The sequence below is a fragment of the Oryctolagus cuniculus genome, chromosome 10 (assembly GCF_051225735.1).
Source record: "Oryctolagus cuniculus isolate XC-2025 breed Fujian yellow rabbit chromosome 10, ASM5122573v1, whole genome shotgun sequence".
NCBI lineage: Eukaryota > Metazoa > Chordata > Mammalia > Lagomorpha > Leporidae > Oryctolagus > Oryctolagus cuniculus.
The window spans coordinates 60,076,873-60,101,698 of record NC_142876.1 but is presented as its reverse complement, the minus strand read 5'-3'; the positions used below and the strand labels follow the sequence as shown (position 1 = coordinate 60,101,698).

General features: G+C 44.4%; 1 protein-coding gene and 1 long non-coding RNA gene across 3 annotated transcripts in view; one reads left to right on the top strand and one right to left on the bottom strand.

Moving 5' to 3' along the window:
- Positions 1–23,705, bottom strand: part of LOC149123787 (uncharacterized) — a 33,656-nt gene extending 9,951 nt beyond the window's left edge. The window contains exon 1 of the long non-coding RNA XR_016214627.1: positions 6,992–23,705. This is a non-coding gene — a long non-coding RNA (uncharacterized LOC149123787). The remainder of the gene's footprint in view (positions 1–6,991) is intronic.
- The window catches only part of LPIN2 (lipin 2), a 101,971-nt gene continuing 83,570 nt past the window's right edge, over positions 6,426–24,826 (top strand). The window contains exon 1 of one of the 2 annotated variants that reach the window (XM_051851363.3): positions 6,426–6,686. The gene's annotated coding sequence lies outside the window, so the exon portion shown is untranslated. Of the gene's footprint in view, positions 6,687–6,878; positions 7,027–24,826 lie in introns of those variants that run through there. The other variant, XM_070050416.2, reaches the window with a different exon arrangement.

The following is a 24,826-nucleotide window of genomic DNA, read 5'->3' as shown; positions in this document are numbered from 1 at the left end:
AAGTCTTACATATATTTTGTTAGACTCAATCCTTAATGCCTTGTTTTTTGATCATTCTAAATGGATCTTTCAAATAACTTCATTCCTAATTGTTCATTGCTAGTGTATACATATGCTAACAATTTGGTAAATTGGCTCTAGTATCCAGCAATGTTACTAACCACACACACAAATCAATAGGTTATATACATTATTTTGATTTTTCTACATATGTAATCATGTTTTTGTGGATTCTTCCTTTTCAATATGTTTATATTTTATTTATTTTTCTTGCCTTCACATTTTAGGATCTCTAGTATAATACTGAATAGAAGTGGAGATGGCAGCACACTTATCTTGTTCCTCATTTTTATTTTAAAGATTTGAAAAAAATGTTTTAACTTTTTCAAAAAAGGTTACTTTTATTTATTTGAAAGGTAATGTTATAGAGGGAGAGACAGTGAGAGAGAGAAAGAGAGGTCATTCATCTGCTGTTCACTCCCCAAATGCCTGCAACAGTGGGAGCTGGGAACCAGCTGGATCTCCCGTATAGGTGGCAGGGACCCCAGCACTTGAGCCATCATCATCTGCTGCCTTGCAGGGTACACATTAGCAGGAAGTTGGATCAGAAGTCGAGGCAGTCATTGAACTCAATCACTCTGACATGGGATATGGACGTCCCAACTGGCAGCTTAACCCACCGCACTGACACCCACCCCAGATGCAGGTTTTTGCAAACATCTTTTTCCAAGGAAAATATTGTAGTTTCTATGAATTTTAACTGGATGCATATTGAATTTTATCAAAGGGTTTTCTGTATGTTCTTAGATCATCATATGATTTTTCACTTTAAATTTTTATTGTGGTGAATTCTATCAATTGACTTTTCCCCCTCATCTTAAAATAACCTTTTATTCTTAGATAAGCCAAATAGGTTATGATGTATTACCTTGTCAGATTTAAGTTGCTGAAATTTTATGCGGGGCTTTTGTTTCTATATTTATGGGTGAGATTGGCCTGTAATTTTTATTTTTCAGACCTCTGGTCAAGTTCTGTTCGAAGGTTATGTTAGCCTCATAAAATGAGTCGAGGAATACCCTTCTTTCTGTGCCCTAGAAGATCTTGTAGGGAATGGAATTGCTATGACTTGACTATTAGGTAGAAGTCACTGGGAAAACTGTTTTAGCTTAGATTTCTCTTTGTAGAAAATATTTAACAAGTGATTCAAGTTCTTGACTTTTAGACTGCCCTCTCTAGTTCAACTTTCTTAATATTTCTTGGAACTTTTCCATTTCATCTAAGTTTTCAAATTTATTAGCATAAAATATTCACAAAGTTCATCTAATCTGCGTCATATGTGATTGTGGCATTTCCATTATTCCTCACCATCTTCGCTGTAACTTCTCTTTCTTCCTCTCTTTTTTTCTTTGGTTTTCACTAGAGGTTTGTAAAATGTTTGAGTCACAAATGCAGTATATAACTACTTGGTTCTTTCTATTGTATGTTTCTAATTTGATTATTTTATCTTTACTGTTTCCTTTCTTCTGTTTGACTTTATTGATCTTCTTTTGTAACTTTTTCTCCCTTTCCATTTCAAATTGTTTTATCTTGTTATAAAAGCTTTTAAGTCTATAAATTCCCTTTAACCACTGGCTTAGTTTATCGCTCTATCTTTGATACATGGTACCAAGTATTTGCTATATCACATTTAAATATTCTTGCATTTCCATAATGATTTGTTCAATGACCCATGAGTTTCCCATAGTTATTTTTAAAACTTATTCTTGCCTTAATTGTGTTATGATCAGAAAATATGGTCTGTTGGATACAAACTTTTCTAAATGTGTTGAGATTTGTTTTATTGATTATATGTGTTCAAGTTTAGTTTTTGGGTGGGCTTGAGAAGAATTGATATTTTTTCTTATTCTATTATTTTTATTTTGGTGTTCTACCTTACTGGATCTTGTATTAAATTCACTACTCTTTTATTTTTGCCACTTAAAACTACCAAGGTGAGGGCACACATTTCATATAGCAGTGGAGATGCAAACCAACCTGGAGTGCCTGGATTCTAATCCTAGCTCTGCTCTCAATTCCAGCCTCAGCTACTGTGCTCCCTGGGAGGAAGCAGGTGATGGCCCAAGTATTTGGGTTCTTCCCTTCCATGTAGGAAACCGGGATTGAGTTCCTAGATCCTGACTTCAGCCTGGCCCAGCTCTGGGTGTTGTGGGCATTTGGGGAGTGAACCAGAGAAGAGGAGGTCTCTGCCCATCTCTGTCTCTTTCTCTCTTTTTCTTTCTCCCTATCTAACCCCCCACCCAGACAAAACAAAAGCTCCTAAGGCTGCAAAAACCAGTATTCAGATTCACTAGATTCAGGAAACACTCTCCAAGAAACTGCTGACTTTAGGCTGTGCTTCTCTGGGTTCTGGCCTTTGCCCTGTATTGGTGAAATTTCTTAATTTTTTCCCAGTTTAGAGGTGCCTTTTACTATTTTACCAGTATTTTTGGTGTTGTTTTCAGTTGGTGAGTTGGTGTGGATACCCAGCTTAACAGATCACTGGCAGTGGAAATCTTTGTTTAGTTTTGACCAGTACTTATTGACTTCCTACTATGTGTATAGTAAATGGTGTAATGGTGACCTGTTCAAGGGGAACTAGAAGCATGAAGGAAAGAAGCACTGGGGTAGGGCAACATAGGGACCTGAGGGAAGCTGATAGGAACTGGGTGTTAAAAGTACAGGTGTGGGGACTGGCATTTTGTGTGTCATTAATAATACTTCTTGGGAGGTCCACATCCTGTATCAGGACACCTGAGTTCAAGTCCAAGTTCTGTTCCCATTCCCAGCTTCCTGCTACTGGAAACCTTGGGAGACAGCAGGTGATTACTCAAGTACTTGGGTCCTGCTACCGATCTGGGAGACCTGCATTGAGTTCCCACCTCTCAGCTTTGGCCCAGCCTCAGCTGTTGTAGGCATCTGGGGAAGTGAACCAACAGATGGGAGCCTGTTTCTCCCTGGGCCCCCTCCACCCCTGCTCAAGCAAAATAAACAAATCAATAAAATATTTTAAAAATTACATACTTGGGAGTCAAGGACATATTCCAGCATCATTGCTTACAAGTTTTGAGATCTGAGGCAAGTACTCAATGTTTCTGTGCCTCAGTTTCTTCATCTACAAAGTCAGTGTTATTGAGAGCAGAATTCCTAGAAGGGTTGAGCACACAGTGACAGGACAGAGACTTCTGGCTGTTCTTTGTCCACACAGAGGATGAGATGCTGAAGCTGGGAACAGCAAGGCTGGGGCACCACAGTTCACCTCCCAGACAGGAGGGCACAGAATCACCCCCTTCCAACTCCAGCCTGGGACACTCAATCCTTACTGTGGGAAAATCTCCCCTTTCAGAATTTCCTCAAAGAAATGCTTTCCCCACGGCCTTCTCCTTCCTGACTTAAGTTCCTCAATGAGTGTAGAGCTTTAGAAATAAAATACATAAAGGAAATGTCTTGCAGACAACTTCTGCTTTCCACTCTGCCAACCAAGAGAAGCAGAATGCTTGAAAGCATTTTAATACGAGGAAAATGAGAGGACGAAATGCAAGGAAACACAGAAGTTGACTTTTTTTTTTTTTTTTTAGTGTCTATACACTCCTTTTATTAGAGAGAGAGAGAGAGAGCGCTCCCATCTTTTCACTCATTGCCCAAATGCCTGTAATGCCCCTGGCTGAAGCCAAGAGCCAGGAGCTTGATCCAGGTCTCCAACGTGGCTGGCAGGAACCCAATTGCTTCACCATCATTGCTGTCTCCAGGATCTATGCTTGTAGGCCACTGGAATCAGGAGCTGGAGCCAAGTATCAAACCCAGGCACCTTGATATGGGACATGGTTGTCCTAACCGATGGCTTAGCCACTAGGCCAAATGCCCACCCAGAGTATTTTTCCAGAGTATCTGGAAAATTACTCTATTGCAAAAGGAGTGGCTGGCAGCCCATAGGCCAGAAGTAGCAGGTGAGAAAGACACATGCTGGATGTCATGCTAGGGAACTTGGGCTTTTTCCTGGAGGCAATGGATTGCCAATAAACTTCACCATGGTCAGATCTACACTTCAGGGTAGCAGGTACTTAGAACTGTGCAGGGAGACCAGCTTGTACATGCCTACAGCGGGCCACAAAAGAGATGACAGGGCCTGACAGCAAGCATGGGGAGGCCACATGCTGTTCACTGAGGAGGACCCTGAGGTGGCCAACACGACGGTTTTGCAGAGAGCTTTAGAGAGTAGAAATGACAGGACTTGATGGATGTAGAATGGAATTAGAGGAAATGAGATGCCTTCTTAGGTTTCTGGCTAGGATGACTAAAGACAGTGCCATTAGCCAAGAAAGAAGATTAAAGAGGAACAGGTTTTAAGAAGCACAGATGAGGGGCCTGACTTTGACGTCACTGTAACCCTTACTGACGGAGAGATGTCTGCAGCTACCCTGCACAGTGGTGTGGCTCTCAAGAGTCCCAGCCGACAAGAGGAAGAGAGCCTTAGCAGAAAGGAATGCTGATAAATAGCATCAACCTGAGAGTGGTCTGCTGTCTCTGGCAACCAGAAGATCATCACTGACCTTGGCCTGAGCAGTTTCCGCGGTGGAGGAAGAGGAAGGCTGTTAAGAAGTGAAAGGGCAAAAGCCTCTCTTCCAGGGAGCGTGGCTGGGAGGGGAAGCTATGAAATAAGTTCACAGGGCAGGGGACCGCAGGGACGAGGACGGATTCTTTTTAGGGGAGGAGAAGCCCCGGGCTGCTGAAGCTCAGGACTGGACCCCGAGTTGAGATCAGGGGAAAATTGGAGGAGTGAAGGACATCGTCAAGGAACTGGAAGGTAGTGAGTCAGAGGAAGGGTGAAGCAGGGACTTTCTTCCTCTGACAGCCCCAGGGAGTAGCTGGGGATTGAGTGTCCTCTACCCACTGTCCAGGTGTCAGCCCAGGAAGTGAAGAGACAGCATGCAACAAATAATGAGTCTCTACTTTGCTTACATGGAGGCGCGAGTCAGGTAGACACCAGAGAATGAGGAAACTACTAGAAACGTGAACCAATCATCCTGAGCGGGGTGTGAATCCCAGGGTTGTGTGGAGGAAGAGTGGGACGTCTGGGGCTTTCGGAACGATGCAAGGAAGGATGAAGCTTGGCAGGACATTCCCCTCTTAGGCAGCAGATTCTGCAAAAAGCCCAAGAGAAACAGGGAGAGTCTAGGCAGGAAGAATGGAAGGGCAGACGGAAAACAAGCAGTAAGGACCTGCTCCAGATTTCAGGCATCGAGTTAAATCAGGCACCTTGTAGGTAGGTGTTTTGAATCCTCCAAACGCTCCTGTGGGAAACGCATTATGACTTCTATCTTGTTGAGATAAAATTGAACATTGGTTCTTTCTCTTTCATTCCACATCTCCACGGGGGAGTAAAATGCTTTGAACGTGGAGGGGGTTGTTTTTACTTCACTTATGAAGCCAGGTGAAAGCAACATGAGGAAACTTCCTCTGTGGGCTTCAGCCAAGGCAATCACCTATCTGTAGGGCCTTGGCCATGGTTGGGGAAAAGCCTGGTGGAATTCCAAAGAAAAGCCCAAGGAACTAGGGTATGGAAGTGATCACCTGTGGTGGGAGCAGGTCCCCCCCAGGGCCCAGCACAGACCAGGCACCCCGGGAAAAACTGTGTTGGGGCTGGGCCCATCTCAGAGAAGCACACTGAAACATGAACTGGCATTTAAAGTTAGCACACCCTTCCATTTGTAACTTTCAATGATAGAATGAACTAGAAGAGAGGAGTTAGATGCCTCTAAAAAAATAACAAGGGGACAGCAATGATCAGCACTGGCTGTGTAAACGTATTGAAATTCAAAACGTATTGGCTGTACCCCGGATATGTGTTAATAGAAATGTATAAAAAGCCTTATGAAATGCAAAGCGATTAAAGATATATAAAAAATAAAATAGCTCGCAAAAGGATAAAAAGCAATACATGATAATCCATTGCTTTTAGTACGTTTTAAAAAGGTGTTTATATGATTGGGGAGGGCTAAGCAAACGAGCAGATGATCTACTGGCGATCAAAAGATTTTATAATGTTTTATAACATGAGTGTTATATGATTTTATGCCGTTTTACATTCACGCCAAAGACCTTTTTTGCACTTTACTCGTTTTTTCCGGCAGTTGGGCTCTAAGTCCCACGTGACGCGCCGCACGGTTGTCATGGGAACCACAAGAAACTTTTTTAAAATATAATACTGCTCCTGTCGCTGCAGGCAGGAAAAAATCGCGGCTCCGCCCTCCCAGGCCAGGGCCGCGGAGCAGCGCCCAGAAACCGCACGTGCCCCGGGCCCCCGGGGAGCCAGGCGGCGAGGGCGCTGCGCCGCAGGGAGGGGGAGGCGAGGCGCGCGTCACGTGGCCGGGGCGGGGCCTGCGCGCCGCCCTCCCTCCTCCCGTCCGGCCGCCGCCGCCGGGTCTCATTCATGAGAGCCGCCTGGCTCGGCTGCGGCCCAGGCGGCTCTCGAGACAGCGGCGGCGGCGGCGGGCGCCCCGGACCCGCGCGCGCCCCCAGCCGGCCCCGCCCCTCCGGTCGCCCGCGAGCCCGCCCTCCCCGGCGGGCTCTCGCCGCAGCCGTCCAGCCGCCGCCTCCCCTCGGCCGGCCGCGGGCGCCGGCGCGGCCCGGGAGCCGGGGAGCCGCCTCAGGTAAGCGGGCACGGGCTGAGGTCCTCGCGTCCCCCATCGCTGGGCGGACTCCCGGGGCGGCTGTGACGGGGCTGCGCGGGAGGGCCGGCGGGGGGCTCCCTCGCGGCGCGGGCCGGGACCCTCCGAGGCAGCGCGCGCGGCCGGGCCGCCCCTCATCCCCATCCCCATCCCTGACCCGCGCCACGTAGACGCGGCTCCAGTCGCCGCCGCCGCAGGACGAGCTGGCGGGGTGTGTGGAGCTAGGAGGAGGACCACGCACCCCCGGAGGCATGCGGGTCCGCGCCGCCGCTCGTGGGGTCGGTCACCTGAGACGCTCCCGCCCGGGGTCTCTGGCGCGGAGGTGCGAGCTGCGGCCGATCGGGGAGCGCCTGGAAAAGCCCGTGGGCGGCAGGGGCCCTAGCGCGCTGGGCCCGGGGCGAGCGGGGGCCGGCGGGGAGCTGTTATTTCCTCTGGGCGGGCGGTCGCGGGCCCGGCGCCTCCTCCCGGAGTCTGCAGATCGGATTCGGGGTGAGCGGTTTTCGCAAACCCCCAGACCCCGCGGCAAAGCTTCAGTTGTACCGAACGTGCGGAGATAACAGTCTGCACCTAGGGCTCTCTCTCCCCTTTGGACGCGGAGGAGCCCCATTTTCCCCAGTCACTCGAACAAATTAAGACGATTCGCATTGAAAATCCGGGGTGACATTTTGAAGGCATAGTTATGCAAAACTAGACCAGAAAGATCACCCTTCCTTTCAGAAAGTACTGGAACTCTGAATACTTGGAAAGGCTCTGAAGGATTGCTTAACGAGCGGCCAGACTGATTTTTGATGCACATTTGGGGCTTGTTTTCCAAATTTGTGGATTGTTTTTCATTGAATACGAGCCCCTCTTTGTTGGTGTGAAGCCAGGCCCTGCCGAAGTTCTTTGCCCCCGGAGAGATGCTGGCCTTAACACCTATTAAAATTAGGCCTGCCTGATTTATTATATTTTTACAATGCAATGTCAGGTTTGAAGTGCATTTTCAAATATTTACCATCTGTTTAGTAGCCCATAATATATGGCTTATGTGTTGCTGGTGTGGTATGAACAAGTGGCTTGAATGAAAAGCATGGTGGGCGATGCTGGAGCGGGAAGCTGGGGAGTGGGCACTCAGGTCGAGGCAGACACTCAGTCCTTGGTGGGCTGGTGCACCTACTGAGCATCCTCACCTTGGCCAGACCCTGCAGAGTGTTGGACTGGGTGGATGGCTTTTCCCCTCCCATTAAGTGAGAAGTTGTTGATTGTAGTACAATTTCAGTATCCCTTGCCCCAAATTCTTGGGACCAGAAGTATTATTTTCTCATTTATTTTCAGATTTTTGAATATTTGAATATAAATCATTGAGCTGTTTTGCGAATGGGACCCAAGTTAAGCATGAAGTTCATTTATATTTCTCATATATATATATAACCTAGGTAATTTTGTACAGTATTTTAAATAATTTTGTGCGTAATCCAAAGTTTCATGGAGCAGAATTTTCTACCTGTGCTATCATGTCAACACTGAAAGTTTAGAATACTGGAACATTTTTGGATTAGGGGTGTTCAACCTGCATCTCAGACTGAAGTATCTCGATATACAAATGTTGGTGGGAACCTTGTAGAATTCTAGAAAGGAAACAACAGCTTCTGTTTTAATTTTTCCTAGCACGGTTAAGAGTCAGCAGAGAAACGTTAGGCTTAAGATGAACTGGAAACAGAAGCGTTTGAAAACCCTGAACACTGTAGTAAAATGCTGTTAAGAAGCAAGTAATAGGGTCGGCTGGGGCTTTGTTTCCTTTATTGCTACATTCTTGTAGCAGTAAATGTTCTTATCTCCCTGCATTGTAATTTTTGGTCTTACTAACTGGACTGTTCCTTCCACTGGAACCGGGGTCCTACCCAGTGTCAAGTACAGACTTGACTTAGGAGCCTTGGTTGAGGTCTGTTAAATGATGGCAGGAAGCAGCAGTCTGTTTGCCCTTCCCGGTGACCTGAAAGCCCTTGGCACTTCCTGAATGAGTTCACTCAATTTTCCTGAATGGTGAGCCCTGGATGAATAATCTTGATGGTACCCGGTGGTCAGGGTGGTAGAAAGTTAAATGAAGCCAATGAACAAATACAGTGAACATTTGCAATGTTTAGTTTCAATATTAATGTTTAGTTTGAATAGTTTGGTTCTCTGTGTCAGCAGCCATATTCTATGCCTCTTTGTATACATATTTCCTGATATATACCGACAGAGTAACACTTAGCTAGAAGCTTCCTTATTAGGAGACAGATTTGGCTACCTCCCTTTGGTGCTTGGCAACCTGGGTCAGGAAGGTTTTAAGTTGACTTTTTTTAAGTGTTTATTTTCATTTACTTGAGAGAGGTAGGTAGATATATCACTTCACAAATGCCCACAGTAGTGCTGGGCCAGGCTGAGTCCAGGAGCCTGGAACTCCATCTGGGTCTTCCAGGTGGGTGACTGGGACCCAAGCACCTGAGCTGTCATCAGCTGCCTCCCAGGGTGCATCAGCAGAAAACTGGATTGGAAGTGTATCTGGAACTCCAGCCAGGCACTCCAGTGTGGGATACAGGCATTGCAAGCAGTGGCTTAACCCACCACGCCACTACGTTCTGAGTCTGACATAAATTGTTCATCTTTGAAATCCTTCCTTTGCTCTGACCCTAGGGATTCTCACTCTGTGTTTGTGTGCATGTTGGCTTGCACGTCAGTTGTCAGGTAGTGGTTTAGAACCTTTATTTTGAAATCCTGTTTTTAGCTCTCTGATTCCTTTCTTGGCTAAGTGCCTGGCCAAACTCCGTTTCGGACCTATCATTTGCCTTCTTCATGGTGAAACAAGTCACAGTTGCTAGGCAGAGCCTCTAATTGGCAGAATACACACACATATATATATATATACACACACATATACATATACACACATATAATTTATGTGTCATTAAGACTTGAAAGAGTTTGAAGATTTTATTGTAGGCTGGAGCAGTAAGTTTTAGGGCTATATCTTAGTAATGAGGCATTAGAATAAGTTACCTTGGTGGCTTTGCTAGAAACTGATTTTTTGAATTCACTTCCCCAACTGTCAACTAGATTTTTTTGTTTTAGTAATACACTCTTACTAACACTAAACACTTGACATGAGTGAGATTCTGTACTTTTTAACACAGACGTATGATGGAAGGTCCAGATGGAATAGCTAGGAATCTCTGAGTCAGGGACAGTCTGTGGCAAAGAGGTGGCTACAATGCTGCTTCGCCCCTCCAGTCTCTGCTGTTCTCATGTTAGGCCCCCTGCTCCTGATATGCAGCTGGAAGCTTCCCTACCCCTGTTCAGCTCTTCAGTCGATAACTGAACAGTGCTGCAGTAGAAGATAAATCCCTTGCTGTGACTTTTAGGATTAAAATGGTGAAGAAAATATCTTTTATCTGATTTGACTCACTGCCTGAATTTAGAGTATTTTTCCTCTAAAGCCTTTGAATGCTAAATTTTTGTTAGTTTCAGTTGATATTAAAATTGTTTCTAAGAAATGAGGATAATGGGCTGGTGCTGTGGCACAGGAGGTTAGACCACGGTCTGCAGTGCCAGCATCCCATGTGGGCCCTCCACTTCTGATCCAGATCCCTGCTAATGTGCCTGGGAAAGCAGCAAAGGATGGTCCAAGTATGGATCCTGATAAAGCTGCTGGATTCGACCTGGCCCAGCCCTGGCCCTTGCAACCATTTGGTGAGTGAACCAGTTGATGGAAGATGTCTTGGTGTCTCTCCCTCTTTTTCTGTAATTCTGACTTTCAAATTAAATACATAAGTAAATAATAAATTAAAAAAAAAAGACTAAAAAAAAAGCCAGAATTCATTTAACAAGTAAAGTCTAACAAAATGATTAAGTTATCAGTCCTTTTCCTGCTTTTTCTCTGTACAAACCCAGTGTTGTTTATATGACTTTTAAAAAGATTTATTTATTTAAGAATTAGAGATCTTCCATCAGCTGGTTCACTCTCCAGATGGCCACAATGGCCAGGGCTTGGCCAGGCTAAAGCCAGGAGCTTCATCTGGGTCTCACTTGTGGGTGGCAGGGGTCCAACTCTTGGGCCATCTTCTGCTTTTCCCAGGCCATTAATAGGGAGACGGATTGAAAGTTGGAGCAACCAGGACACAAACTGGTGCCTGTGTAGGATGCCGGTGTTGCACAAGGTGGTTTTACCTGCTATGCTACAACTGCCCCCAAATCTTGAATATTTTAAAATTCTTTTTCAGTTATATAGGTCACATGTAAAATTTGAACGACTGTATAAATGCATTAGAAAGGTGGAGGGGTAGAGTGGTTTCTAGAATGTGATCTTTTAAAAATCCTTTTGGAATGTGGTACTGTTTTTGAAGTTAGAACATTATTAATACTTATGTTTATCTGTAGTGCTTTATATTTTTAACCTGAATTAGGCTATTCTGCCTTTTCTGTGGAGAAGAAACATTGGCTCACAGAAAAGTACTCTTTGTTCTTGGGTAGCCTGCAGATTGCTCTCCTAGTTTTGCCTGTGTATCCAACTTTTTGGCATGTTTGAACAGTTTAGAAAGCCTTTACTCCCATCATTGATTTTTTTTTTTTTTTTGAGCAGCAACTGAACATTGTTTAAGTCCATGTCTTTGTTTCATACATACCTTATTTACTTTTTATACCAATTCTCTTAATTTTATGGTTGTATTTGTCTAAACTGCCTAATTTTTTTAGGCAGAGTACAAATAAAATTTAATGACTTACAAATTTAAGTCATTTTAAAATCATAGTGGTTTTTTTTCTTTCCTGTTCAAGACTCTAAGATGATCTATTCTTACATATTTTAATAAATCTACATTTTTCACTTCATCTTGGGTCTCTCAATTTGTTTCAGTTCATTTCAGTTCATCTCCACTTCCCCCAAACATTTAGTTTTTAAAATTTTTTTTCAATATTTATTTTCCTTGATCAACTTTGGAGGTAGGAATTACATCCTTTTGTATGCCTTAATATTGTTATGCTGTTTGTGTTTCTTTGTTTTGGTTGTCAGGTCATTTGTAGTTTTCTTCTAGTTGTTGATCAGTATTGGGGTGAATGAATATAATCTTGATTTTCTGTCACTCCCTGTAGGTAAAGCCATTTTGCCGGCTTTTTTTTTTTTTTCCAAATTTTTATTTAAGGTACACAAATTTCTTGTATTTTATACAGATTTAGGAACATAGTGGTACTTTCCACCCTGTTTTCTGCCCACACTCCAACCCTTCTTCTTTCTCCCTCTCCCATTCCCACTCTTAATCTTTTTTGTTTGTTTTGTTTTATTTATTTGAAAAAGTTAGAGAGAGGTAGAGACAGGTCTTCCATCCGCTGGTTCACTCCCCAGATGGCCGCAACCGGTGCAGGGGCTCAAGACTTGGGCCATTTTCTGCTTTCCTTGGCCGTCAGCAGGGAGCTGGAGCTGGAGCTGGAGCAGCTGGGACTTGAACTGGCGCTTGTCTGGGATGCTGGCACTGCAGGCCAGGGCTTTAACCCACTGTGCCACAGCACCGGCCCCTGCTTTGTTTTCTGTAAATAGTGAACTAAGGGGAAAAGTAGTCGAGAGAGAAGGATGGAATGAAAGTATTAAAAAAGTAGCCTTGAGGATTTTGCAAATTCTAGTCCAGAAAGTATTTGAGGAGGGGAGGAGGAGTTTAAGCCTGGATTCTTATGGAGTATGGCAATGGGTAGAGAAGATCTGTTGATTTTTCAAGTAAGTTTAAAGGGAAATGAGGCTGAGACCTTTGTAGGTTGATGGGTAGCAGGGGCCTGAAGGACAGTGAGCTGAGGTGGGTATGGAGAACTGTGATTTTCAGTGTGTAGGAAACTTTTTGAAGGTCTGGTATGTTCTGTTGTTTCAATTTTGACTTTTTTGTTGATTTCATATGTTTCATAAGAAACATAATTAAAAACACTAATATTTCTAAGAGATTGGGTACCAGGACCTAGGTTTAAAAATTACTTGGTTTTAGTGGTTATAACTGTACTTTAATAGATGAAGAAGAAGCTAAAGATGGGGAAGCATCCTTAATAAATGTAAAGTTGGACAAATGATTGTACTTGCCAAGAAAAAAAAAAGATACATGTGTGCCATTAACTTTAATGACTGAATTTCTGCATTTACAAATTCTGAAATGGAGTGGAAAGGATAAATATTGTGTTTAATAATTTTTATTTAATTGAAAGGCAGATAGAGACAGAGTGTCTGCCATCCACTGGTTCACTCCTGTCATACTTGTAACATCTAGGACTGGGACAGGCCAAAGCCAGGAACTCAGTCTGGGTCTTCCATGTAGTTGACAGGGGCCCAAGTACTTGAGCCATCACATGCTGCCACCCACATTGCACATTTGGAAGAAGCTGAATCAGCAACTGAGGAGTCAGGACTCAAACCCAGACACTGATATGAAATGTGGGCATCCCAAATGATGTTTTAATTGCTGTGGCACAGGCATGCTAAGTGGTTTTCTTAATTTATGGTAATATTATTTCTTTTTATAAAAAGGAAGTATAATTGTTAGCAAAAAGTTCATCAGAGACTGAAATATACCTGAAGGCTTTTTTGATACCTTGTAATAAACAGTGGAATTGGGTAATGGCCAAGATAGTTCTAATCTGTCAGTGCATTATGATGTGATATTTATACTGTTGACAAGATGGATATATTCTGCTGTGCTAGAAACTTGATGTTTAACTTATTCTAAAAGAGTGATGTCCACAACGCAAATAATGCTTAAAAGGTATTTGTAAATAATTTTGTCATAATATCATGTGATAATTTGATTACATGATTGTGAATTGTTATCCACTATGTGGTCTGCAAAACCATCAGATAGTTAATGTGATTTAAATCTCATTTGAGGGGCCGGCATTGTGGTGTAGTGGGTGAAGCCACCACCTGCAATGCTGGCACCCGTATGAGTGCTGGTTCATGTCCCAGCTGCTCCACTTCTCATTTGCTCTCTGCTGATGGACTGGGAAAAGCCTCTCAGGGTGCATATTAGCAGAACACAAAACCCCGATACTCTAATATGGGATGCAGGTATTCCAGCTGTGGTTTAACTACTAGGCCAGTTGCCTACACTCATAGCTTCTATTTATGATGGTATATGAATAAGGAATAAGACCTTTATAGGTAAAAAGACCTATTTAGAGAAGAATTCGAAAGCTGTTTCATCGTTAAAAATGTGTATCAGGCCAATTACTTATAAGACAAGACTGATCTTCTATTGTAAGATTTTCTAGCTTGCATAGGTAGCTTTATTTGAAAGGTAGGAATTTGGAATTTTGGCGTCTTTCTTATGTATTGTGTCCCTTTGAGATTCTTAGTCCATAAAATGGTACTGATTCCTATTAGGAGCACTAAATATTCTAGGAGGTACTTAATGTTTGTAAAAAGATTGTTGATTAAATTTTGAATACCTTCTGTGAGCTACATAGTGTTCTAACTAGCTTCACATAAATTAACACAACAATTCAGCAATAGAAATAATAGCTGTTTTCTTTTTCAAGATTGATTGATTTGAAAGGCAGAGCTTAGGGAGAGGGAAAAGGACAGTTTCCTGTCCATTGGCTCCCTCCCCAAATGGCTGCAACAGCCTGGCCAAAGCCAGGAGCCAAGAACTCCATCCTGGTTTCCAGTGTGGGTAGCAGGGGCCCAAGTACCCAAGCCATCCTCTGCTACCTTCCTAGGCTCATTATCAGGAAACTGGATTAGAAGCAGAGCAGCCATCAGTTAAATTACTTGGATAGGTGCTGGCAATACAAGCAGCAGCTTAACTTGTGGTGCCACAACATCAGCACCTAGCCCTGTTTGTTTCCTTCCTTCCTTCCTTCCTTCCTTCCTTCCTTCCTTCCTTCCTTCCTTCCTTCCTTCCTTCCTTCCTTCCTGTTATAAAGATTTATTTATTTATTTGAAAGGCAGAGGCGCAGAGAGAGAGAGAGGTCTTCCATGCACTGGTTCACTCCCTAGATGGCTACAAAGGCTGGAGCTGTGCCTATCCGAAGCCAGGGTAAACCTAGGACTTTACCCGCTATACCCCCCTAGCCCTGTTTGCTATGTGAGGACACAGAAACTGACAGGGATTTGCTGAAGGCCACTCCACCATGTGGCAGTGACCGACCTCTGTTGCCCTTACTCCCATCCCACCACACTGCCCAAGGACTGTAACAGTGTTGTGCATTTATTTGACATTTCTGAGTTATTTTCATGTTTTGTTTTTAACATTTATTAGATGAAATTCTAGAAACTTTTTTTCTCACTTCAGTAAAAGAGTTCCCATCCACTGATTCATTCTCCAGTTCCCTAAAACGGCTAGCACTGGACTGGGATTTAAGCTGGGAGCAGGGATTTCAATCCAGGTCTCCCGTGTTGGTGGCAGGAGCCCAATTACTTGGGCTATCACCACTGTCTCCCAGGGTCATCTTTGGTAGGAAGCTAGAACCAGGAGCCAGAACCAAGAATTGAACCCAGGTACTCCACTGTGGGACACACGTGTCTTAATTAGTGTAGAGAACCTGTTCCTAATGTCAGCACCTGGAAACTGGGTATAAAAGGATAGCACCTGCTTTACAGGGACCTTGAGTTTCTCTGAATCACTTATGTATGCAAAGCCAGTTGTGCCAGGGAGGGAAATAACCAGCCAAGATGGTGGCAGAGTTGTTTTGGCCCCACCATTCTTGCTTGATGCATGTTCTGGAATGAGTTAAATAATGTAACTCTGATGTCTCTCTGTCTGCTTTTCACAGATTGAGTAATACCACTAGGTTGAGACTGGATCAGGTGTCTGAAAGATTTTTCATACATTATGGCCCTTAAACTCAAGCTAAATTTTGCTCTTAGGCTTAGCCTGAGAGGGAGATGATTCTGCTTTAATGGGGGAAGGAAAGACAGGAGCTTGATTTGAGACAGACAGCCTTTGTCAGTATCTAACATGATACCTTTTCTGTGGTTTTCCCTGATAATTTTGACAGTTCCTGATTTGAATAAGTATACCATAACCCTTAGGTTATATGAAGTTCAGCTGTGTGTAGAAGAAACCTTAAGTTAAACAGTTTCCGAGTTGCATGGAGCTTTCAGGCTTTTAATCTTCAAAAATCTTTGCCCATCCTGATTGTTGGTAGCCAGTTGAAAACCTTAATACAGTTGAGTATCTGAGTTCTTGAACAGAATTGTCTTCTTTGAACTAGAGCTTTCTTCACTAGACTCACTTGGTAACTACATTTGTGGATAAGCTCCTCTCTAGTAGACTTTTAATAATGCTTTACTTTCTGTCATTTAATCAATGAATGACTTGTCAACTCTTTACAGAAGAACCTTTATTTAAACAAGTACTTGGGGCTGGCATTGTGGTGCAGTGGGTTGAGCTGCCACCTGCTGGTATCCCATGTCAGACTGCTGATTCAAGACCAGGCTGCTCTGCTTCCCTACTCCCTGCTATTGCTCCTGGGAAAGCAGCCCAGAAGTCCCTAGTATTTGGGCCCCTATTTCCTGTGGGAGACCCAGAAGAATCTTCTGGTTCCTGCCTTTGGCTTGGCCCAGCCCTGGCCATTGACAGCCGTTTGGGAAGTGAACCAGCAGATGAAAGATTTCTCTCTCCATCGCTCCCTCTCTCTCTGGCATTTTGTCTTTCAAATAATTATATAAGTCTTCAAATCAAAACAAAAAGCAAATACTCATGTACTCATAGACCTTTAGGAATTCCCAAATTTAAGAGTATTCTTTTTTAAAGATTATTTTTCTCCAGTTCTCTGCTTCCTTTTTGCATTGATACATAGAAAGTTTTGATTTTTTTTTAAGAAGTATTTATTTTTTGAAAGGCAGAATTACAGAGAGGCAGAAGTAGAGAGAGAAATCTTCCATCCGCTGGTTCACTCCCCACATGGCTGCAAGGGCCAGAGTTATGCTGATCCGAAGCCAGGAGCTTCTTCCAGGTCTCCCACGCGGGTGCAGGGGACCAACCACCCAGGCCATCTTCTACTGCTTTCCCAGGCCATAACGGAGAGCGGGATGTTAAGTGGAGCAGCTGGGACTAGGGCCGGTGCCCATATGGGATGCCGGCACTTCAGGCGGTGGCTTTACCCACTATGCCACAGCGCTGGCCCCTGATTTTTCTTTTTAAAAAATATTTATTTATTTATTTGAAAGAGTTAAAGTGGTTCATTTTCCCAAATGGCAGCAATGGGTGCAGGAGCCCCAGCACATTAACGGGGAGCTTGATGGAAAATGGAGCAGCTGAGACTGGAACTTGTTGCAGGCAGCAGCTTAACCCACTTTGCCACAGTGCCAGTCCCAAGAGTATACTTTTGATAGACAGTTTATTCAGTTGTTACTTTTGTAATACAGGGATAACTGGTTCTGAGGATTAAATGAGGTTGTGTGTTAAATCAGAGAGCCACCAGGGGCTAGTGCCTTGTCCTAGTAGGCTAAACCTCTGCCTGTGGCACTGGCATCCCATATGGGTGCCAGTTCAAATCCTGACTTCTTTTCTGATCCAGCTCTCTGCTATGGCCTGGGAAAGCAGCAGAAAATGGCCCAGGTCCTTGGGCCCCTATACCTGCACGGGAGGCCCAGAAACAGCTCCTGGCTTGTGGCTTCGAATCAGCTCAGCTTTGGCTGTTGCGGCCATCTGGGGAGTGAACCAGCAGGCTGAAGACCCTTCTCTCTGTCTGTAACTCAACCTCTTAAATAAATAAATAAAATCTTAAAAAAAAAATAAATCAGAGCCACCAGCCACCTGAAGGTCCAGAGACCAGCAGAAGTCTAAGAGCTGCAGCTAGACCAGGGACAGCAGAGTGGAGACAATCACAAGGCAAAGGGCAAAAGACATCAAATATCCCTCTTGCTCTGAAGTAGTGTGTGGCTTTGTACGGGAATTAAGTAAATCCTGTTCAGTGTAAAGCAGAGTTTTTAGAAACCAGGACAGGAAAGTATTGGGAAGGGAGTACTGCATGAGTGCTTGAAAGTGACAGTCAAAGGAAGTAACCTGGAGAGAGCTTCATGTGTTTTTAATGTGTAAAGATGATGTTTCGAAATATGTTTTTATGTCTCAAAGTTGTTTCATGTGCTTGCTTAAAATTGTTCCTTGACCCAGAACTTTTATCTTCATGGAATTGACATGAATAATTTTGTATACAAATTCTATGCACTGCATGTTTTTCTAAATGAAGCTTTGGGATTTTTGCCATCATTTCACTTGTAGCTTTATGAATTCTGTTTGTACAGACCTGAATGTAGATAGAGCCTTATCTTTTTATCTAGAATGTGACTCCTAGAAAGCAGAGTTGTCTTTTATACTTAGTGTAGTGCAGATGAATGATTAAGTGAAAGAAAATAAATTTGCTGACCATTCATAGAACATTTAAGTAATTAACTTTTTTTCTATAAACTCTAATAATTGATTCTTACTAAAATGGACAACAGTTTCCTTAAATTATAAAAGTACACAAAATCTTATTCTCTCCCAGTTAAAACTACTAAGGAGTGTACCTGCATTATTATGGCACTTGATTTTTTTTGTCTTCTGAATGTCGTCCCTTTATTTTTAAATCTTTAACTGTATCCTTCTGTTAGGATATCTCCCTGCTGCATGTGAATGAGCTAAATAACTTAGTAGGAACTTTGATATATTTACATTTCCTGATTCATTTGTTTTGTCTTATTAATGAGATATACTGAAAGCTTAAAAGAGCTTTTCCTAATTAAAAATAAAACAGAAGAAAAACTCCATCAATGCTTGTGTTGACTTTGTGTTCATTTTTTCTGTTCCATAGTTTTCATTCCTGTGAATATGGTTCTTTTTATGAGGTTATATAATATAATAGTTCTATCCATCTTGAAAATTTTGAAGTATAGACTTTTTAGTGTGCAGTCTAGGGACTGGCATTGGTGGCACAGCAGGTTAAGCTGCCACTTGTGATACTGTCATCCCATGTTAACACCAGTTTGAGTCCTGGCTGTTCCACATCTAATCCAGCTCCCTGCTAATGCACCTGAGAAAGCAGTAGAAGATGGCCCAAGTGCTTGGTACTCTGCTGCTTGCATGGGAGACCTGGATGGAGTAATTTTTAACATCTGGGAAGTAGTACCTCTTTCCTGATGTGCTTCACAGTGAATCATCACTCCTGGCCCTGTTTTGTTACTTGCACCTGGCTAGCAGTTATGCACATCACTGGAGTTTGCACAAATTGGAGGGCCTAAAACACCCAGAGAGGTGTTCCAGTGGAGGTTCTCAGCCTGGTGAAGTTCTCCCCATGAGTAAGAGCATCTGCAGCTGAATGTCCTCATGAAGTAGGCGAGCTGTGTCTGAGAGCTTGGAGCCTGTCCTGCCTTGTGTAGCCACACCCACAGGCCATTTTTGAAGCTTTTGACACTAAAGAAACCCAGGGGCCTTTAATTTTTTCTCTTGGCATCTCTGCTGTGACTGTCTCTGTTGGAGCCTGCAGCAGTGCAGGTATCCCCTATGCTTTGAGCTGGGCACCTACTAGGAGCTTTCAGTTTGGAAAATGAAAACTTTCTTGTAGGATGTGTGATTTTTTTTTTCTGTACTTTTTTTTTTTTTTTTTTTTTTTTTTTTTTTTTTTTTGGACAGGCAGAGTTAGACAGAAAGGTCTTCCTTCCTTTGGTTCACTCCCCAAATGGCTGCTACGGCTGGCGCGCTGCACCAATCCGAAGCCAGGAGCCAGGTGCTTCCTCCATGCAGGTGCAGGGCCCAAGCACTTGGGCCATCCTCCACTGCACTCCCTGGCCACAGCAGAGAGCTGGACTGGAAGAGGAGCAACCGGGACAGAATCTGGCACCCCAACCGGGACTAGAACTCGGGGTATGGGCTCCACAGGCAGAGGATTAGCCTAGTGAGCCACGGCGCCGGCCTCCTGTACTCTTAAAAAAAACCTATAATCAGATATTGGGACACTTTTGGATTCATACTCTAGTACTGACTTTTTTTTTTTTCCTTTTGCATTCTTTTAGCCTTCTTGAACTTAACTGCAAGATTGGCGTTCTATTTTTCCTTCCAACCCTTCTGTAAAATTTCTTAATTTTACTACTAAGTTTTAGTTTCTAAGTTTTTTTCTCATTCTTGAATGCTCATTTTCATTAGCATCCTTTTGTTCAAAGATGCAGTATTTTCTCTTGCCTCTGACAATATTATAATGTTTATGGAACTTCTTTGTATTGTTTCTTTTCCCTAAAAAATTTTTTTAAAGATTCATTTATTTATTTGAGAGGTAGAGTTACAGACAGTGAGAGGGAGATTTCAGACAGAAAGGTCTTCCATCCGCTGGTTCACTCCCCAAATGGCTGCAACCATTGGAGATGATCCAATCCAAAGCCAGGAGCCAGGAGCTTTTTTTGGAATCCCATGTGGGTGCAGGAGCCCAAGTGCTTGGACCATCTCCTGCTGCTTTCCCAGGCCATAGCAGAGAGCTGGATTGGAAGAGGGGCAGCTGTCGCTCCCCCTCTTCGTGGAGGAACGACACAGGACCCTGCGCTGTTCTTTCGTCTGCTCGGCCCTTCCCAGGTTTGCTGCTGGTTCTTCCCGGGTTGGCTACTATCCCTTCCACCTCCGTGGAAGGGCAGTTCCCCCTGGCCACATTCCCCACTTCCGCAGGGGAGCGGCACACCGCCGGCCGGCTTTCTCGGGGGCTGCACGGGTTCCCTTAGATGTTCCCCATAGATGTTCCCGGTGCATGCCGTCTCTCTCCTCCTTTATAGTCCTCCTCCGCCAATCCTAACTCGGCTGCCCACACGCCGAGTACGCTGCTCTCCAATCAGGAGCAAGTCCTACAGTTTATTGGTTGAACTGGAGGCAGCTGTGCGGAAGCTGTTTACTTCTCTCCCAGCGCCATATTGTGGGAGAGCAGATGCATAGAATAAGTCCTAATTCCAGTAACAGTCCAGTCCGGATTGCTCCCCACAGATCCCCCTTTCTTTTTATTTTTGGCATTGATACGCGCCTGTCTTCGGTGTCCCGCGGCACACACTCTGCTCTACTTGCTAGAGTTGCCACAGGCTCTTACAAGTCCTATCAATCAGGAAAACCGAATCCGGGTCCTCTCTTCGCCATTGTGAGGAGGTTTTTAGGCGCTGATGCGTGCCTGTGTTCGGTGCCCTGCAGCGCATGCTCTACTCTGCTAGAACTGCCTGCAGGTGCTTACAAAACCTATCAGGCAAACCGAATCCAAGCCTTCTCATTGCCGTATTGTGGGGGAGACTTATTAGTGTTGGTTCGTGCCTATCTTCGGTGACCTGCAGCTCATACTCTGGTCGAGCTGCTTGCTGGCGCTTACCGCCTTAATCAGGCAGACCGAATCCAAGCCTCCTAATTGTATTGTGGGGAAGCCTTACTGATGTTAATTCGTGCCTGTCTTCGGTGACCTGCGGCGCATAAGCTGCTAGCCGCCGCAGGTGCTCATCGTGCTCATTGCCTCACTTAATCAGGCAGACCGAATCCAAGCTCTCACAGTGCAGTGTTGTAGGGAGGCCTTTCTATTTCTCTATTTCTCTATCTCCGGGCATTCCTATTTCTCCCATTTTACTTCTATCTGCCAACATTCCCATTTCTCTCACTCCACTTCCAAACTTCTGTTTCTCTTATCCCCGCAGCTTCCCGCTGCCCGCCCCGAGGCTACTTCTCGGCGGCTTCCCGGCTGAGCCGCTTCAGCCCGCGCCTCTTTCATCTGCGCAGCTTCCCGGCTTTGCGCGGCTTGGCTTCGCGCCTTCGCGTCTGCACCAAGGCCTCGCGCCAGCCCCGTTCCCTATCTATTCACGCCCCGTGCTCTCTCTGCACGCGGTGGCTTCCGCGAGTAACACAGCGTAGCTTACGTGTCCGCCACTAGCATTCAATCTAAGTTCCCCGGGCTAGCCTGGCGAATTCAACCCAGCATACGTCTCCGCCCCACGATTTGGCTTCCCGTCCTTTGCTCCCCGGGCTAATCAGACGGATCCCAATCTGGCTTACGTCTCAGCTTCTGGTTTCAACTTTTCGCCCCCTATTCCCGGGCTAACTTGAGAACCCCAAAGTGGCTTTCGTATCCGCCTCGGCCTGCACTCGCGGCTTCATTTTCCCTAACATTTTTCTCTACCCGGTATATTTCCCCCAGCTTTCCTCCAACAATATTCCTCCCTCATTTCTCCTGGCCTCTCCCCACAGTCCGCGTCCGAGTCTGTTTGTTCTAGCTTTCACTTTCGCTTTTGACCTTAGAGATTTCTCCCAGCTTCCCCCCGTAGTCCGTATCTGAATCTATGCCTAGGCTTTCAATAGCTTCTTCCGGCACCCTTTTCGTCCGGCTTTTCCCTAGGCTGTTTGCTAGTCTCTCTCTCCGGTATTTTCCCAGTTCTTCCCGTTTCTTCCCTCCTAAGTTTCATATCCGTCCTAGGTTTCCTATCCGAGCTAGGCTTCATATCCGAGTCACGGCACCATTATGTCGCTCCCCCTCTTCATGGAGGAACGACACAGGACCCTGCGCTGTTCTTTCGTCTGCTCGGCCCTCCCCGGGTTTGCTGCTGGTTCTTCCCGGGTTGGCTACTATCCCTTCCACCTCCGTGGAAGGGCAGTTCCCCCTGGCCACATTCCCCACTTCCGCAGGGGAGCGGCACACCGCCGGCCGGCTTTCTCGGGGGCTGCACGGGTTCCCTTAGATGTTCCCCATAGATGTTCCCGGTGCATGCCGTCTCTCTCCTCCTTTATAGTCCTCCTCCGCCAATCCTAACTCGGCTGCCCACACGCCGAGTACGCTGCTCTCCAATCAGGAGCAAGTCCTACAGTTTATTGGTTGAACTGGAGGCAGCTGTGCGGAAGCTGTTTACTTCTCTCCCAGCGCCATATTGTGGGAGAGCAGATGCATAGAATAAGTCCTAATTCCAGTAACAGTCCAGTCCGGATTGCTCCCCACAGGCAGCTGGGACTCAAACCGATACCCATTTAGGATGCTGGCACCACAGGCAGAAGATAAGCCTACTGTGCCACAGCGCTGGCCCTTCTTGCCCTAAAATTTCCCATTTGTTTTCATTTCTGTCTTGTAAATTAAGCTCTCCACAGATACCTGGTATTTGTTGGCTATTTTTGTGTTGAATGAGACTGAACAACTGATTGGAACTACCTTGTTCGTGAGCTTGCTTTAAGGATAGGTGATCAGGTAAGGAAATTTCAAATATCATTATCTGCATATCTCCCTTTCCCCTTGGATGATAAATTCCTGGAGAAGAATCTGCTCAGTATCTTGTTTGAGAAAAACAGAATTGGGCCTGCCAAGGAATGAAGGAGAAGGTGACCCTGATATCCGAGCCTTCGGAAGTTTCTGTAAAGTGATTTCAGCTTGCTTCCTGGTGGTATTTCCTGTGTCAGGTCTGTCTGATTTGCTGAGTCAGCTATCTCTTCTCCATCTGTTACTTTTCTTTTTTAGTGGACTCTTATTTTTAGAACAGTTTTAGATTTGCAGAAAAATTGAGAAGATGGCATAGAGTTCCCATATATCCTATGCTGAGCTTCCCCTGTTACTAACATCTTGCATTAGCATGGAAGATTTGTAACAATGAGCTGATACTAATACATTATTATTATTAACTTAAGTCCATAGTTTATTTAGATTCTCTGTTTTTATCTGTTGTCATTCCTTTGTGCCATTATCTCATTCAAATTCCTAAGGCACCTCACATCTCTTTGGGCTCCTCTTGCTGTGGTAGTTTCTCAGACTTTTCTCATCTTTGTCCTTGCTGATGTGAGAAGTATTAATCAGATATTCTGTGGGATGCCTTAATGTTAGAATTTGTCTTGTTTTTCTCATTATTAGACTGGATTATGAGTTAATAGGAGGAAGATCACAAGGTAAATACTATATTGTCATGTTATATCAAGGGTATGCTATCTACATGAAAAAATTGTTAAGTATTACACTTGATCACCTGGTTGAGGTAGTGTTGGTCAGGTTTCTCCACTGTAAACTTAGTATTTTTTCTCCTTTTTCATTCTGCATTCTTTGGAAATCACTCAGTGTGGTCCATACCTAGAGTTGGAGAATTATGCTTTGTCTTTTTTTTTTTTTTAATAAAAATGCATTTACTTGAAAGGCAGAGTGATGGGGATTTGGGGGGGTGGGTAGAGATACAAGATATTCCATCCATTGGCTCAGTGCACAAAAGCTCACAACAGCCAGGGCTGGGCCCAGGCCAAAGCCAGGAGCCAGGAATTCCATTTGGATCTCCCATGTGGGTGGCAGGGGCCTAAGCACTTGAGCCACCAATGCATTAACAAGAGGCTGTATTGGAAAGAAATGTAGTAGCTAGGACTCAAACTGGTTCTCCAGTGTGGATGTGGACATTGCAAGCAGTGGCTTAACTGAGTGTGCAAAACACCTGCCCACCTTAAGCTTTCCTTCAGTGTGGAATTTGTATCTTCTTCCCCATTCACATAATCAACCATGTGTTTATATTGGAGTGTACATATAGATATTTATTTGATACTTTGTGTTTCAATCCGGTACTGCTTTATTTATTGTGCTGCCTCAGATGGTTCTGGCTTTGGCCACTGAACAGTCTTTCAGTTGGCTCTCTGCTCCTTTGATTTATGCCCCCAGTGTGGGGTTGGATTTGATTTTATCTGCTTGCTTTCTTCTGGCGCTCCATCCATTTTTCATCTTTCAAGAATTTAACCTGTTTCATATCCCATCACCACTTCTAACCATTTTCTTCTGCCTTTGTATTTCTTTTTTTATTTTTATTTTTTAAGATTTATTTATTTAAAAGGCAAATTATGGAGAGAGAGGATGAAAAAGAGAGAAATCTTCTATGCACTGGTTCACTTCCCAGATGACCGTAATGGCCAGGGCTGGGCTAGGAGCCAGGAACTCTATCCCAGTATCCCATGTGGGTGGTAGGGGCTCAAGCACTTAAGCCATCCTCTGCTGCTTTCCCAGGTGCATTGGTGGAGAACTTGAACTAATGCTCATACGCAATATTGATGTCACAGGATGCAGCCTAACCTGCCATGCCACAAGCTGGCCTCTTTGTATTTCTTTACCATTAGGCTAGTGAGTGTATTCATTTACTAGGGCTGTAATAACAAAAGAAATTTATTGTCACACAGTCTAGGAGCTAGATTGTTGGCAGGGTTGAT